General features: G+C 40.7%; 1 protein-coding gene across 9 annotated transcripts in view; it reads right to left on the bottom strand.

The window, feature by feature from the left end:
- tenm4 (teneurin transmembrane protein 4) overlaps positions 1–15,970 on the bottom strand; it is a 626,167-nt gene that overhangs the window by 197,807 nt on the left and 412,390 nt on the right. The window lies entirely within an intron of this gene.

Here is a 15,970-nt window from a genome sequence, read left to right as displayed (position 1 = left end):
TGGCCATCGAAAAAAAAAAAGTAGGATCCTCTGAATTCATCTGGTCTTGCCTGTGATCTATATGGATGCGTTCACATACAGAACAGTTATGAGTAAAGTTAACCTGCCACAGGCCTGGCTGTCTGTGGTTATTAATGTGTGTCGACAGTTCACTTTGCAGTCTTGTTTGAGGAGGCAATCTTCCATATTTTCTTCAGATTGAACTGTGAAAGTGGAACTATCAGCTTCTTGCTTCTGTGAACAACATGGGCTGATGATTTTGTCACTGTCAAGACAAATGATTTAAATATTGACATCAAATACAGTGGAAAAAAGCAGCAGCAAAGGAAGCATAAAGACTTTGCTGCTGAATCTTCCCCATCTGAAAATATAGTCATGCATCATAAGGAAGTTCACAATATCTCCAAAGTCCAATTAATCAAACAACATTCAGCACAGTCCTGCCAGAAGTGAATTTCCTCAAGTAAAAGTTTCATACAAGCTTTATTGTGACAGGAAAACTGAACATCAAACTTGTTTTAATGGCAGACTTGAATCTGGCATGTATGCTGTTTGATATTTTTAGACAGATTCTAAAGTACTGCATGAGCCAGTAGTACTGCCAGCACATGGTAGCTATCATTCTTGAATAATGCTGTTATGTGACTGAACCAATTATTGCCTCTTTCAGCAGATATGAAGTTAAAGTAAATCTCCCTACATACATGCACGGTAGTCAGCAAATGTTCATGCTTTTTCACCTGAACACCATCATAGGAGAATGCATGCACAAAGTGGAACGCAGAAAAGGTCACTGTAGCTAACTAATGCAGTCAGTTTTACTAGGGTTTTACACCTTCAAATCAAATCAAATCAATTTTATTTATATAGCGCCAAATCACAACAAACAGTTGCCCCAAGGTGCTTTATATTGCAAGGCAAAGCCATACAATAATTACAGAAAAACCCCAACGGTCAAAACGACCCCCTGTGAGCAAGCACTTGGCGACAGTGGGAAGGAAAAACTCCCCCTTAACAGGAAGAAACCTCCAGCAGAACCAGGCTCAGGGAGGGGCAGTCCTCTGCTGGGACTGGTTGGGGCTGAGGGAGAGAACCAGGAAAAAGACATGCTGTGGAGGGGAGCAGAGATCAATCACTAATGATTAAATGCAGAGTGGTGCATACAGAGCAAAAAGAGAAAGAAACACTCAGTGCATCGTGGGAACCCCCCAGCAGTCTAAGTCTATAGCAGCATAACTAAGGGATGGTCCAGGGTCACCTGATCCAGCCCTAACTATAAGCTTTAGCAAAAAGGAAAGTTTTAAGCCTAATCTTAAAAGTAGAGAGGGTGTCTGTCTCCCTGATCTGAATTGGGAGCTGGTTCCAGAGGAGAGGAGCCTGAAAGCTGAAGGCTCTGCCTCCCATTCTACTCTTACAAACCCTAGGAACTACAAGTAAGCCTGCAGTCTGAGAGTGAAGCGCTCTATTGGGGTGATATGGTACTATGAGGTCCCTAAGATAAGATGGGACCTGATTATTCAAAACCTTATAAGTCAGAAGAAGAATTTTAAATTCTATTCTAGAATTAACAGGAAGCCAATGAAGAGAGGCCAATATGGGTGAGATATGCTCTCTCCTTCTAGTCCCTGTCAGTACTCTAGCTGCAGCATTTTGAATTAACTGAAGGCTTTTCAGGGAACTTTTAGGACAACCTGATATTAATGAATTACAACAGTCCAGCCTAGAGGAAATAAATGCATGAATTAGTTTTTCAGTATCACTCTGAGACAAGACCTTTCTAATTTTAGAGATATTGCGCAAATGCAAAAAAGCAGTCCTACATATTTGATTAATATGCGCATTGAATGACATATCCTGATCAAAAATGACTCCAAGATTTCTCACAGTATTATTAGAGGTCAGGGTAATGCCATCCAGAGTAAGGATTTGGTTAGACATCATGTTTCTAAGATTTGTGGGGCCAAGTACAATAACTTCAGTTTTATCTGAGTTTAAAAGCAGGAAATTAGAGGTCATCCATGTCTTTATGTCTGTAAGACAATCCTGCAGTTTAGCTAATTGGTGTGTGTCCTCTGGCTTCATGGATAGATAAAGCTGGGTATCATCTGCATAACAATGAAAATTTAAGCAATGCTGTCTAATAATACTGCTTAAGGGAAGCATGTATAAAGTGAATAAAATTGGTCCTAGCACAGAACCTTGTGGAACTCCATAATTAACCTTAGTCTGTGAAGAAGATTCCCCATTTACATGAACAAATTGTAATCTATTAGATAAATATGATTTAAACCACCACAGCGCAGTGCCTTTAATACCTATGGCATGCTCTAATCTCTGTAATAAAATTTTATGGTCAACAGTATCAAAAGCAGCACTGAGGTCTAACAGAACAAGCACAGAGATGCGTCCACTGTCTGAGGCCATAAGATCATTTGTAACCTTCACTAATGCAGTTTCTGTACTATGATGAATTCTAAACCCATGAATTCATGAATTCATAAATGAATTAAAGCTCTGTCTGGGTTTTTGATTAATTAATAAGCTGGAGTGGAAGATTGCTGCTAATCCTCCGCCTAGCCCCGTGCTACGAGCGTTCTGGCAGTTAGTGTGACTCGGGGGTGTTGACTCATTTAAACTAACATATTCATCCTGCTGTAACCAGATTTCTGTAAGGCAGAATAAATCAATATGTTGATCAATTATTATATCATTTACTAACTGGGCCTTAGAAGAGAGAGATCTAATGTTTAATAGACCACATTTAACTGTTTTAGTCTGTGGTGCAGTTGAAGGTGATATACTATTTTTGTTTTTGAATTTTTATGCTTAAATAGATTTTTGCTGGTTATTGGTGGTCTGGAAGCAGGCACCGTCTCTACGGGGATGGGGTAATGAAGGGATGGCAGGGGGAGAGAAGCTGCAGAGAGGTGTGTAAGACTATAACTCTGCTTCCTGGTCCCAACCCTGGATAGTCACGGTTTGGAGGATTTAAGAAAATTGGCCAGCTTTCTAGAAATGAGAGCTGCTCCATCCAAAGTGGGATGGATGCCATCTCTCCTAACAAGACCAGGTTTTCCCCAGAAGCTTTGCCAATTATCTATGAAGCCCACCTCATTTTTTGGACACCACTCAGACAGCCAGCAATTCAGGGAGAACATGTGGCTAAACATATCACTCCCGGTCCGATTGGGGAGGGGCCCAGAGAAAACTACAGAGTCCGACATTGTTTTTGCAAAGTTACACACCAATTCAATGTTAATTTTAGTGACCTCCGATTGGCGTAACCGGGTGTCATTACTGCTGACGTAAATTACAATCTTACCAAATTTACGCTTAGCCTTAGCCAGCAGTTTCAAATTTCCTTCAATGTCGCCTGCTCTGGCCCCCGGAAGACAAGTGACTATGGTTGCTGGTGTCGCTAACTTCACATTTCTCAAAACAGAGTCGCCAATAACCAGAGTTTGTTCCTCGGCGGGTGTGTCGCCGAATGGGGAAAAACGGTTAGAGATGTGAACGGGTTGGCGGTGTGCACGGAGCTTCTGTTTAGGACTATGCTTCCTCCTCACAGTAACCCAGTTGGCCTGCTTTCCCGGCTGCTCGGGATCTGCCGGAGGGGAACTAACGGCGGCTAAGCTACCTTGGTCCGCACCGACTACAGGGGCCTGGCTAGCTATAGGATTTTCCAAGGTGCGGAGCCGAGTCTCCAATTCGTCCAGCCTGGCCTCCAAAGCTATGAATAAGCTACACTTATTACAAGTACCATTACTGCTAAAGGAGGCCGAGGAATAACTAAACATTTCACACCCAGAGCAGAAAAGTGCGGGAGAGACAGGAGAAGCTGCCATGCTAAACCGGCTAAGAGCTAGTAGCTGCGCTAAGCTAGCGGATTCCTAAAAACACACAAAGTGAATAATGTGTAAATAATTTAGAGGTGATTCAGCAGAGGGAGTGCTTTAGTTAAGGCACGTGAAGATTACACTGTGAAACAAATCGTTATCTAGTTAACTAGATCAATCTAACTGCGCAGATTAAACAGCTAACAGATACAGCAAAACACCGCTGTGCTCCAGAACAGGAAGTGATACAATACCGCAGTGAGAGCATTTGAAGTTGAACCTTGTAGTTGCCTTTGAAACTTTCCCATCATTGTGAACATAACACTCTATATGATTGTTCTGCTCTAACATTTCCCTCATTGCATGTTCACAGTGGTGGGCAAAGTTCAGCTAATCAGCTAACTGCTAATTAGCAAAGCTAACTTATTTCGGCTGAACTTTACCTTCTCGGCTAACTTTGAAAACCATGAGCGGAAGAACTAGTTTCCATTAAATTTCCATTAAATTTACACCTTGTAGTTGCCTTTGAAACTTTCCCATCATTGTGAACATAACACTCTATATGGTTGTTCTGCTCTAACATTTCCCTCATTGCATGTTCACAGTGGTGGGCAAAGTTCAGCTAATCAGCTAACTGCTAATTAGCAAAGCTAACTTATTTCGGCTGAAGTTTACCTTCTTAGCTAACTTTGAAAACCATTAGCGGAAGAACTAGTTTCCATTAAATTTCTTTCCGCTAACTTAAAAATTAGTAGATAAACATAAAAATGCATGTAAACACTAAAATCACATTGTTTGTTTCTGCCAGAGCTTGCACACTCAGTGAATTAGCAAAACTGACATACTGCGTGAAGGCAACAAGGGCCTCCTCAAGGAGATGGAGGAGCAGGAGGTCAAATCACAGTAAATGCATTAACTATTAAAATTATTTGCCATGTGTATTTATTCTGAATATTTCTTATATGTTTAATACTTTCTGTACTGTGAATAAACTGTTAATTGAATGGAACCCACTGTTTAAATTAATTTCTTCATTTAATTATTTAATCCGACTTGATCATCATCTGATCTTGAAATTACTTTTTTGGAATCCTCCATGTTTACAATTAAACATAACATTTCAGCTCTTTAGGTCTGGTTTCAGGTTTTTAGAGCAATATCCCAAAAGCAAAGACTAATTCATATTGTAAAAGTTATAGGTTAGTCGTTATCAGTAGCTTTACATAAATTTTATTATCATGTTTCCAGTTAGAAGATTAGCGATGATCAAAGCTAACTTTTAGGGCAGCTTTGCCCATCACTGCATGTTCTATTTTGTGTTGTGCTTTTTGTTTTGTCTTGTTAAAATGGCTGGTACACAGCCATTTTTCAGATCTCTCAAAGTTAGTTAGAAATAAACACTTCTAAATCTAAAAACACTGTTTTTGGAACCAGATAACACATCTAAAGGGATTTACATCATACAGAGGTGTAGCAGGCACGGCCCCCGGAATGCCCATCAAGTGACAGGTTTGTCACAGTCATATGTAGCTAATGTGACAGTGGTATTAGGCTTTGAAACCAAGTCCATGCACTCCGCAAAACTTTCTGGATGGAATTTTCTGAACATTGTGCAGTCGACTTGGCTGTCTGTTTACTGCGGCATGCTGTTCATTCCATGTGTGTATGGACACAGCACCTCCAGCACACAGAAGGTTGAGACGGACAAAAGAAGCAGCGCAACTCGCTGGATGGTGACAATAAAAGCGCATGTAAAGGGCAATATATCGAGGTCGGCAGAATGATCGTGTTCACTTTTATATGATGAACGATAAGTCGATATATTAAGGATCGCGACAGGCCTAGATCCAACATGCAAGTTCCTCAGTGTTGAGAACCCCAGAGGCTGGAGAAGGGCAAGGGAATGCACACATTTCACCTGGCTGTGACAGATACATGGCTACTTTCCAAAGAAAGAGCTGGAGATGGATCAGTTGTCTGCCTGGGAGGTTGCCATCCAGGACACAGGGCAGTTACATGCTGTGGTGGAGGCGGCGAAGCGTGGTGTAAATACATGTTCCCAGGGTTGACTATGTACAATGTCTGCGTCTTAAAAACAGGGATCATTTGAAGAGTTCAGGTGCAAATCCCTGTATCTCCACCAGACCACTCTTGTTTTAAATAAGGATACCTGATGGAAGTTGTACATCTCCATAAATCATTCTTTCTTGTTATGAAATGGTTATGGTGCACTGAACAAAATAGCAGAATCTCAAAAATCAATCTTTATTCAGAAATGTGTTAATTAGCAATAGATTTGGCTGTAAAACCTGGTATCTCCACCTTCAGTTTGTTTGCAAAACTCAGTAAGTCCATCACTTTAATATACGCTAATGCTGTATTTACTCATAGGCAGTATGCGTTATGAATGTCATATTTACATCATTCCTGACATTCTTAACGTGACTTAACGCATCTAAATAGGTTTCTTAATAGTGAGTGTTGATGTGTGATATTCATGATTTTTGTGAAGCATGTTTTTGGCTGTCAAAAAATCTTCCACGAATGTCATGCACCACCGTCATTTCACCTCATGTCGTGGAGGTCGCAACTGAACGTGTTGATCCGTCTTGATTAGTGGTGATCCTTAATAGAGCGTGACAGCGTTCTCTGACATGCGCACAATTAAACCCTGCTGCACTGCATTCAGTTTCATTGCTGCAGTATGCTGAAGAAGGACAGAGACACCAAGTCGGCTAAAAGTTTTGTTCCAATGCTCCTCAGCGCTCTCCTTCAGGTGTTCCACCTGCTGCTGCGCCTGATGTTTGGGAAAACAAGCGAGATGAGAGCCGCATGGAGCCACACATCTGGCTCTCAGTCTCCTCCTCCTTTCTGCGCCACTCCATGGCACAGAGCCCAACTAAACATGCAATCACAAAGTTCTTCTGGTGTGGATTTAAAGGAGCAAACTGGAGCGATCTGAACTGCTCATCAGCTGATGGATGAATATGGGTGTGAGTGGAGACAATTTGCCTCATTCACAACGTGACAGAACTTAACGATGCACTGTTACGCACAATAGCGCGCAACAGCGCGGAACATTATTCTTGACCGTGTGTAATAGTTCCTGATAATTCTCCACCAACACATTCCATTAATCATAATGCGTGGTAACAGGTTGCAGCAGTTCCTGAGGACACCTGACGCCTCTGCCTCAAATCATCACATTCGTGATCAGCAGCCAAGAATGTATACCTCGTGGCATTCGTGACGTGCCATCGTTATGTGTAAACACAGCATAAGAGAAGCTCTCGTGGGCGCCGCAATCTTTGCGCCACGTGACCAATGATACTTGCCAGTGAGTGGTGCGCTGTTCACTACGTGGTTTTGCACACAAACTGGGTTGGCGCTTATGAGGTTCTGCATACAAACCGCATCTTGACTTGCATTTACTACAGGATTTATGGGGCGTTGCAGCACAATTGATTTTATTATCGGATACGAGCCTCGGTAAGCTTTCACTTGCAATGGTTATCTCATTTTCCATGTGCGTGGTGTTTACGGGTTTTGCGCCTGAACTCTTCATTTATAGTTATAAAAAAGATTAACCAAACCATCCATTTGAAGGATAATGTATAAAGTCATAAAGCTCAGTTCTAAAGCAAAAAATATCTGATAAGTTGTAAAGCAAGAAAAAAAACTGGGGGAGAAATTATTCCAGGCGTACTTTGAATATTCAACCTGGTCTCACGGCAAGTCGTGCTTCAGCAGCACAAAATACATTAATCTATTGGTTCGTGATATTGTGACGAAAAGTGCCTCATTTTCGTCACGGCAGCATGAATTAATTCTCATTCATTCTGAGATGGCTGCACGAAATTAAAAGTGAAGCGGGGGGGTCGGGGTGGTTATGGTTAGGGTGGGGGGGAAGGAGTAAGATTAGGTTATGGTTAAGGTTAGGGTTGGGGGTGGGAGTAGGGTTAGGAATAGTGAGTTAAAAAAAGCTCCATCACGAAAATTTGACTCATTTCATCACAGGAGCACAAAAAAACAAACAAAAAAACGTGAGACTGGGCTGGAATATTATACTGACCATGTCTACTTGTTTCGTATACAGGGGGTGCAATTATCCACTGTAACCATGACTGATGGGAAAATTTTTGATTTTACTTGTGACATACTACATGTATCTTGATTACATTCTTTGTTCGCAAAGCATAAAATGAAGAAATGCCTGTCAAGCTTTCTTCAGTATTATGCTGCTGCGTGGGGGACAGCAAACAGACAAAACAATTTATCAAAGGGATGTTTTGATACAAATGACCGAATATTAATGAAAGACCATTAGATTGTAAATAAAAATACGGAAAGCCCAATCCAGTAGATGATGCGAATGGCTGCTTCCTCGCTATTAAACCCCAACTATCAATCCTTGCCAAATTGGTCCATGGACAAATTCCCTGTGAAGTATCCTAGTCAGTAAGCACTGCTGGAATCAGGCAGTCACTTGTATTGTGTGTCATGGTGGACATTTGAGATGTTTTATACAGTGGCAGATGCTTCATTTGGTGGCACCTCTGCATCTTTTTGTGGTGGGAAACATCTGAAATAGCACTTCAACATGTCTATTTGCATGAGGAAGTGGTTAGTCGATCAATAAAGGGATGATCGGATGACCAGAGCAGATGTATTAGAAAGATGCTGAGACTATGCAACTCAGGCTCATCTGAAGCCCAGAGTCCCCTGTCATAACTGTTCATATCTGTCAGGGGGTGGGGAATGAATATCGAGCATGAATAATAGATAATCATTGATATTTTTAGGTGAGACAGAGGCCTCCAATCCTGCAACTCATCTCTGGACTCTTGATTTTATTTATTTATGGATGCATGTTCATGGAAGAAAGACAGAGGCAAGCAAACTCTTCAAGCCGTTATGCCTCTTCTTATGTCCAGTGATTAACTGCAAAATGCTGAGTGCTTCTTGAAAGCCAGAAAAATGTCAGTGAGAGAAAATGCCACAGACTCTGTGTCCTGTTCTCAGATAACAGCCGGCATCCGGCATCATCACAAAACCGATAGTTAAAATTCAAAATCAGGTGCACGGTTCATATTGGTGGAGAGACTACTGGCATTTTCTGTTGGTCACAATTTTGTGTCGACCCGAAACTAAGCTTGATGGGATGCTTGATAAAAAGTAGTCCCAAAACCAAACATTTCTCACATGAATGAGAAACCTCTGCTGTGGTGTGTGAGGCTTGCAAACCAACTGAAATTCCTTTTTACTTCAGTCCAACCACCACACAATAGAACTATCATTTTTGTGTGGCCCGGCTGGACAGATGACAGCAGCAGCTGGTAGGATATCGTCAAACAGAACCAATGGAAATTGTGGTGACAGAGTGGGTTTGGAGGATGGATGGGTGTACAGTATAAGGGGCTCAGCTTGGCTTCTGTTGGTATAATTTGTTTGTTAGACAGGGAAGCTTGTTCCCAAAGGAGCAACTCTAAGAAAAATAGGGAAAAAAAAAAAGACTAAAAAATCTGTATAAGCACGAGAAATGCTATTGCATGTGCATGATAGATACTGTTCCCAAGGTTTGAGTCATGTGCACACAAGATAAAAAAAAATCTATTCCGTACTCAAACATATGTATTTTCATGTTTGCTATTATGTGAAAGCTAATTAATCAAATCAAGAGAACAAATTGCATGTCATGTGCATACATTACATTTCAAGTACTCAATGCAGTAAAATGTAGCATAGTGTGTCATTTTTGATAACAGATGCATAAACCAAAGATGGGACCACCACCTGTTGCATAACTCCTACCCCCTCATTTGGAGCACAAAACAGATGATGGTAAAGGCATGGCGTGTATGCTGTTATTCTGCGGTTCTTTTCCAATACACTTATGAGAAATGTTGAAATGCTTCTGATACGACATTAAATTACAAGTGTGGGAGCATGTGTTGATGCTGCACCTTAATGCATCCATAACACCACTGAACTGCCTTGGGTCCTGGATGGCAACCACCCAGGTAGACAACTGGTCCATTTCAACATTTCAGTTAATGTATAACTGGCCTGAGCAATATATGCCTTCTTACAGTAGTGTTCAGAGTAATAGTAGTGCTATGTGACTAAGAAGATTAATCCAGATTTTGAGTGTATTTCTTATTGTTACATGGGAAACAAGGTACCAGTAGATTCAGTAGATTCTCACAAATCTAACAAGACCAAGCATTCATGATATGCACACTCTTAAGGCTATGAAATTGGGCTATTAGTAAAAAAGTAGAAAAGGGGGTGTTCACAATAATAGTAGTGTGGCATTCAGTCAGTGAGTTCGTCAATTTTGTGGAACAAACAGGTGTGAATCAACTGCCCCCTATTTAAGGATGAAGCCAGCACTTGTTGAACATGCTTTTCTCTTTGAAAGCCTGAGGAAAATGGGACGTTCAAGATATTGTTTAGAAGAACAGCGTAGTTTGATTAAAAAGTTGATTGGAGAGGGGAAAACTTATATGCAGGTGCAAAAAATTATAGGCTGTTCATCTACAATGATCTCCAATGCTTTAAAATGGACAAAAAAAAAACAGAGATGGGTGGAAGAAAATGGAAAACAACCATCAAAATGGATAGAAGAATAACCAGAATGGCAAAGGCTCACCCATTGATCAGCTCCAGGATGATCAAAGACAGTCTGGAGTTACCTGTAAGTGCTGTGACAGTTAGAAGATGCCTGTGTGAAGCTAATTTATTTGCAAGAATCCCCCGCAAAGTCCCTCTGTTAAGTAAAAGACATGTGCAGAAGAGGTTACAATTTGCCAAAGAACACATCAACTGGCCTAAAGAGAAATGAAGGAATATTTTGTGGACTGATGAGAGTAAAATTTTTCTTTTTGGGTCCAAGGGCTGCAGACAGTTTGTGAGATGACCCCCAAACTCTGAATTCAAGCCACAGTTCACAGTGAAGACAGTGAAGCATGGTGGTGCAAGCATCATGATATGGGCATGTTTCTCCTACTATGGTGTTGGGCCTATATATCGCATACCAGGTATCATGGATCAGTTTGGATATGTCAAAATACTTGAAGAGGTCATGTTGCCTTATGCTGAAGAGGACATGCCCTTGAAATGGGTGTTTCAACAAGACAGTGACCCCAAGCACACCAGTAAACGAGCAACATCTTGGCTCCAAACCAACAAAATTAATGCCTCGCAGATGTGAAGAAATCATGAAAAACTGTGGTTATACAACTAAATATTAGTTTAGTGATTCACAGGATTGCTAAAAAAGCAGTTTGAACATAATACTTTTGAGTTTGTAGTGTCGACAGCAGATGCTACTATTTTGTGAACACCCCCTTTTCTACTTTTTTTTTTTTTACTAATAGCCCAATTTCATAGCCTTAAGAGTGTGCATATCATGAATGCTTGGTCTTGTTGGATTTGTGAGAATCTACTGAATCTACTGGTACCTTGTTTCCCATGTAACAATAAGAAATATACTCAAAACCTGGATTAATCTTTTTAGTCACATAGCACTACTATTATTCTGAACACTACTGTATGTCTCTGTGTTGCAGTTGTTCATCTATAGATGTGCTGGGTAGTTGCACAATCATTATTTCCATCCATTATAAAGCCTTAAATTTTGCTAAACATTGGTGTCTTACACTGTTATCCAGACCACGAAAGATACTGTCGCTCACCCTGTAGTGGCTTTTTATAAAGGTTTGTCCGATGAATATCTACTTACGGATGCTGTGCTTATCTGATGAGAAATGCCACTGTGTTGCATTTATCATGCATTGTTAAAGAAACAGTACTGTATGAGAAGACGTTGTGTGCTTAAAGTGATGTTGCGCAATGGACAAGGATGGCACAGAGAGATAATCAATTTACATTCTTAATTTATGTCTGTCAGCCAATTAAGCCTGAACATTACCTAAAAGCTCAGCATAAACATTGTGTTGGCCTAGCCCTACATTTCCCAGAGCTAAACAAGTTTTCCATCAACAACTACAGCTAAAGTGAAGCCCTTAGTTAGAGGTAAAGAGTTCCAACATCAAACTCTTGCACACGGTCTCCAGTTTTGCAGCTTTGCCATAATTTTGATGAAGTGATTTTGCTTTGCTGGCAAAATGGTTCATGGCTCAGCTACTGTGAGCCAATGAGGGAAATGGAAACAGTCAAAAAAGTGTGTTTTTAAATCTCAGAAATTCTGGACAATGGTAAATCTTGCAAGAGAAAGGAAAAGGACTTGTACCGATTGGCCAGACAATGGGACAGAGCAGGAAAGGATGTGCAGCAGATTAGGGTGGTAAAAGATGCAGATGTTAATGTGCTGACAAGCAGGGAGATTGTGTTGAGAAGGTGGAGGGAATATTTTGAGGAGCTGATGAATGAAGAAAATGAGAGAGAGAAAAGGCTGGATGATGTGGAGAGCGTAAATCAGGAAGTACAAGAGAGTAAGGATGAAGTGAGGGCAGCTGTGAAAAGGATGAAGATTGGAAAGGCAGTTTGTCCAGATGGCATTCTGGTGGAGAAATGGAAATGTCAAGGAGAGATGGCAGTGGAGTTTCTACCCAGATTGTTTCAAATCTTAGAAAGTGAGAGAATGCCTGGGGAGTGGAAATGAAGTGTGCTGGCTCCTATTTTCAGAACAAGAGTGATGTGCAGAGCTGCAGTAACTACAGAGGCATAAAGCTGATCAGCCACAGCATGAAGGTATGGGAAAGCTAGGCTTACAAAACAGGTGAAGATCTGTGAGCAGCAACATGGTTTCATGCCGAGAAAGAGCACTACAGATGCAATGTTTACTCTGAGAATACTGATGGAGAAGTATAGAGAAGGCCAGAAGGAGTTACATTATGTTTTTGTGGATTTAGAGAAAGTTTATGACAGGGTGCCAAGAGAAGAGTTGTGGTATTGTATGAGGAAGTGTGGAGAGGCAGAGAAGTATGTTAAGGTAGTGCAGGACATGTACAAGGATAGTGTGACAGCTGTGACTGTGAGATGTGCAGTAGGAATGACAGACTCATTTAAGGTGGAGGTAGGATTACACTAAGGATCAGCTCTGAGTCCTTTCTTTATTTGTAATGGTGATGGACAGGTTGACTGATGAGATCAGACAGGAGTCTCCATGGACTATCATGTTTGCAGATGACATTGTGATCTGTTGTGAGAGTAGAGAGCAGGTTGAGTCTAGCCTGAAGATGTGGAGATACGCTCTGTAGAGCAGGGGAATGAAAGTCAGTAGCAGCAAGACAAAAGGTGTGAATGAGAGGGAGCCCAGTGGAATAGTGCAGTTACAAGGAGCAGAGGTGGTGAGTGCAGATGAGTTTAAATACTTGGGGTCAACTGTCCAAAGTACTGGAGAATGTGGTAGAGAGGTCAAGAACAGAGTGCAGTAAGGGTGGAGTGGGTGGCAGAAGTGTGATCTCTGATAGAAGTATATCTGTAAGAGTGAAGGGGAAAATTTACAAGACAGTCATGAGACCAGCTATGTTGTACAGCTTAGAGACGGTGGCACTAACAAAAAGACAAGAGGCAGAGCTGGAAGTGACAGAGCTGAAGATGTTGTGATTCTCTTTGGGAGTGATGAGAATGGACAAGATTTGGAATGAACATATTAGAGGCACAGCTCAGGTGGGACAGTTTGGAGATGAAGAGATCGAGATGGTTTGGACATGTGCAGAGGAGGGACCCAGGGTATATATCAAGAAGGATGCTGAGGATGGAGCCACCAGGCAGGAGGAGAAGAGGGAGGCCAAAGAGGAGGTTTATGGATGTGCTGAGGGAGGACATGCAGAAGTTTGGTTTGACAGAGGAAGATACAGAGGACAGAGTGAGATGGAAACGATTGAACTACTGTGGCGACCCCTAACGTGAGCAGCTGAAAGAACAAGGTAAATCTTGCAAGAATTTTCAAGTGAAAAATTTTTGTTTTTGTTATGTGTGACAAGTCTAAACCAAGTATTTGATCACCAAATTTTTTCTTCAGTGTTCAAAGCCAATGGAGTGAAGTAAATATCAAATCATTTTTAAACATGATAAGCAGCAAAAGAGATAATTTCACTGTTTTCTTGAGAGCTCTGTCAGGTAAAACATTTAGAAAGAAAAGAGCAACATAATAAATATGGACACTGCAGAGATGTAAAGATTATTTAATGCTAGCAATGGGCGTATAATAGATGGCATTAGGTTGACAAACATCTCAACACTTCTTAACAATCACTACGTTGCACTGCAAAGTACACCAAAGGAAATGATCCTGCATGTGCAGGGACACTTTTGAAATTGATTTTCCCTTCAAGAACAAAGCGACACCTCTGCCAGACTAAAAATAGTGATATCTGAAACCACAACCTTCACTCCATCATCTCAGAACAAAAGGTTAAAAACAGCCCAAAATAGCAGCTTCTTGCGACAAAGTCTGTTTGTTCTCTTTGACATAATTATTTATTTATTTTATTTCTCACGAGGGACAAGCATTTTAAACATTTTTAGGTTTTTTTTTTTGCACTGTTGTTTTGAGTCTGTGTTGAAGAAGTTCAAGAAAAAAAGATGACAAAAGTCATAAGCAAGTGGGATGCAAATGACGCGACGCAAAGCGATTAAAGATGAAAAGAGAAGGAGACAAAGACAAAGAGAAGCTGGGAAATCTTGTGGGACTGCGACAGGCATCCTGCCTGATATGAAAGCCTCTCAGACTCTGTGGCTGGGGTGTTACGAGCGCTGCCTCTGGGAGCGGGCCTCAGATGGATTACAGTAAAAGTAATCACAATACTTGAATATGAGATGCTGTCCATTCCAAGGAATGCACTTTGCCACATTCTGTGTTTGTCCATCATCATCTGTCCATCATTCTTTCAGATTCCATTCCCGAGATCCCAACCCCACACGCATTTCGGTCTGACTGATAAAAAGCACAAACATTTCACATTCTGCCAGCGCAATAAGCAAATTACCACAACAGAACAAGGTCCCGTTAATAATGAATGAATGATTACAAACTCGTAATCGAAAGCTGGAAGTTAAGATAAATGAATAAAAGTTTGATAAGGCTTAAGTGAGCGCATATGGCATCATTCAAGGTTGGAAGAGGCTTCCTGTGGATGGCACGATTGTATGGCTGAGTACAAACATGCTCTTGACACACACACACACACACACACACACACACATATATATATATATATATATATATATATATATATATATATATATATATATATATATATATATATATATATATATATATATATATATATTACCATGAGTGAGAACTGTAGTGTGTTTGATGTCTTCCACCACTGTCTGTTTGCGGATGTGTAAAAATAAAAGCACCTGCTTGCAGCAGAATGCAGAAAAAGAATGCATGTGTGTGTGTATAACTTCAATCACGGACAAACTGGACAGAGCTGACATTTGATGTCTGCTATGCTTCCATAATTTGAGTCAAGGACATACAGCTTCATGATGAAGTGTTACAGAGGAGGATTTTCTTTCACCAAAACATTAAATCTGGGCTTGCATCTCAGATGTACCTTCTGGCAAATCGTAGCTGAACTTTCAGGTCTTCTTTTTAATAAAATCCTCCTCTTCATTATGACGCTGTATAACTGGGAATACAAAATGCAAAACATGCACTATGTACAATTTCTCCAATCACAGCCACAGAACCCTATAACTTCTTCTGGGTTGTCTAGGTGTCTTGGTGGCTTTCCTCACTCTTCTCCTTCTTGCACAGTCACTCAGTTTTTCAGAACTGTCTACTCCACACAGATTTACCATAGAGTGCCATACTGTTTGTATTTCTTCATAATTGATGTAAATAAAGTCCAAGACATATTCAGTGACTTGGAAATGTTCATGTATCCATCTCCTGACTTCTCTGAAAATAACTGGCAATAAAACTGATTATTTACAGGTATTATACAAAAGAGGCTGATTACTGATGCAACCCATCAGCTTGGCTTTTATATTTTTCATTCATTTATATCAAGTTGTAGAGATTTACTTTCAGTTTGAGTCTAAGGAAGATAATTTTAGAAATTTTTATATTGAGAAGCCTGGTTTACTTTTTGCATTTGAAATGCCATAAGCAAATTAAAGTGCGTGAAATACCAAGGGGCTGAATACAT

The sequence above is a fragment of the Thalassophryne amazonica genome, chromosome 4 (assembly GCF_902500255.1).
Source record: "Thalassophryne amazonica chromosome 4, fThaAma1.1, whole genome shotgun sequence".
Taxonomy (NCBI): domain Eukaryota; kingdom Metazoa; phylum Chordata; class Actinopteri; order Batrachoidiformes; family Batrachoididae; genus Thalassophryne; species Thalassophryne amazonica.
The sequence above is the reverse complement of the archived record's forward strand: the minus strand, read 5'-3'. Positions and strand labels throughout refer to the sequence as shown.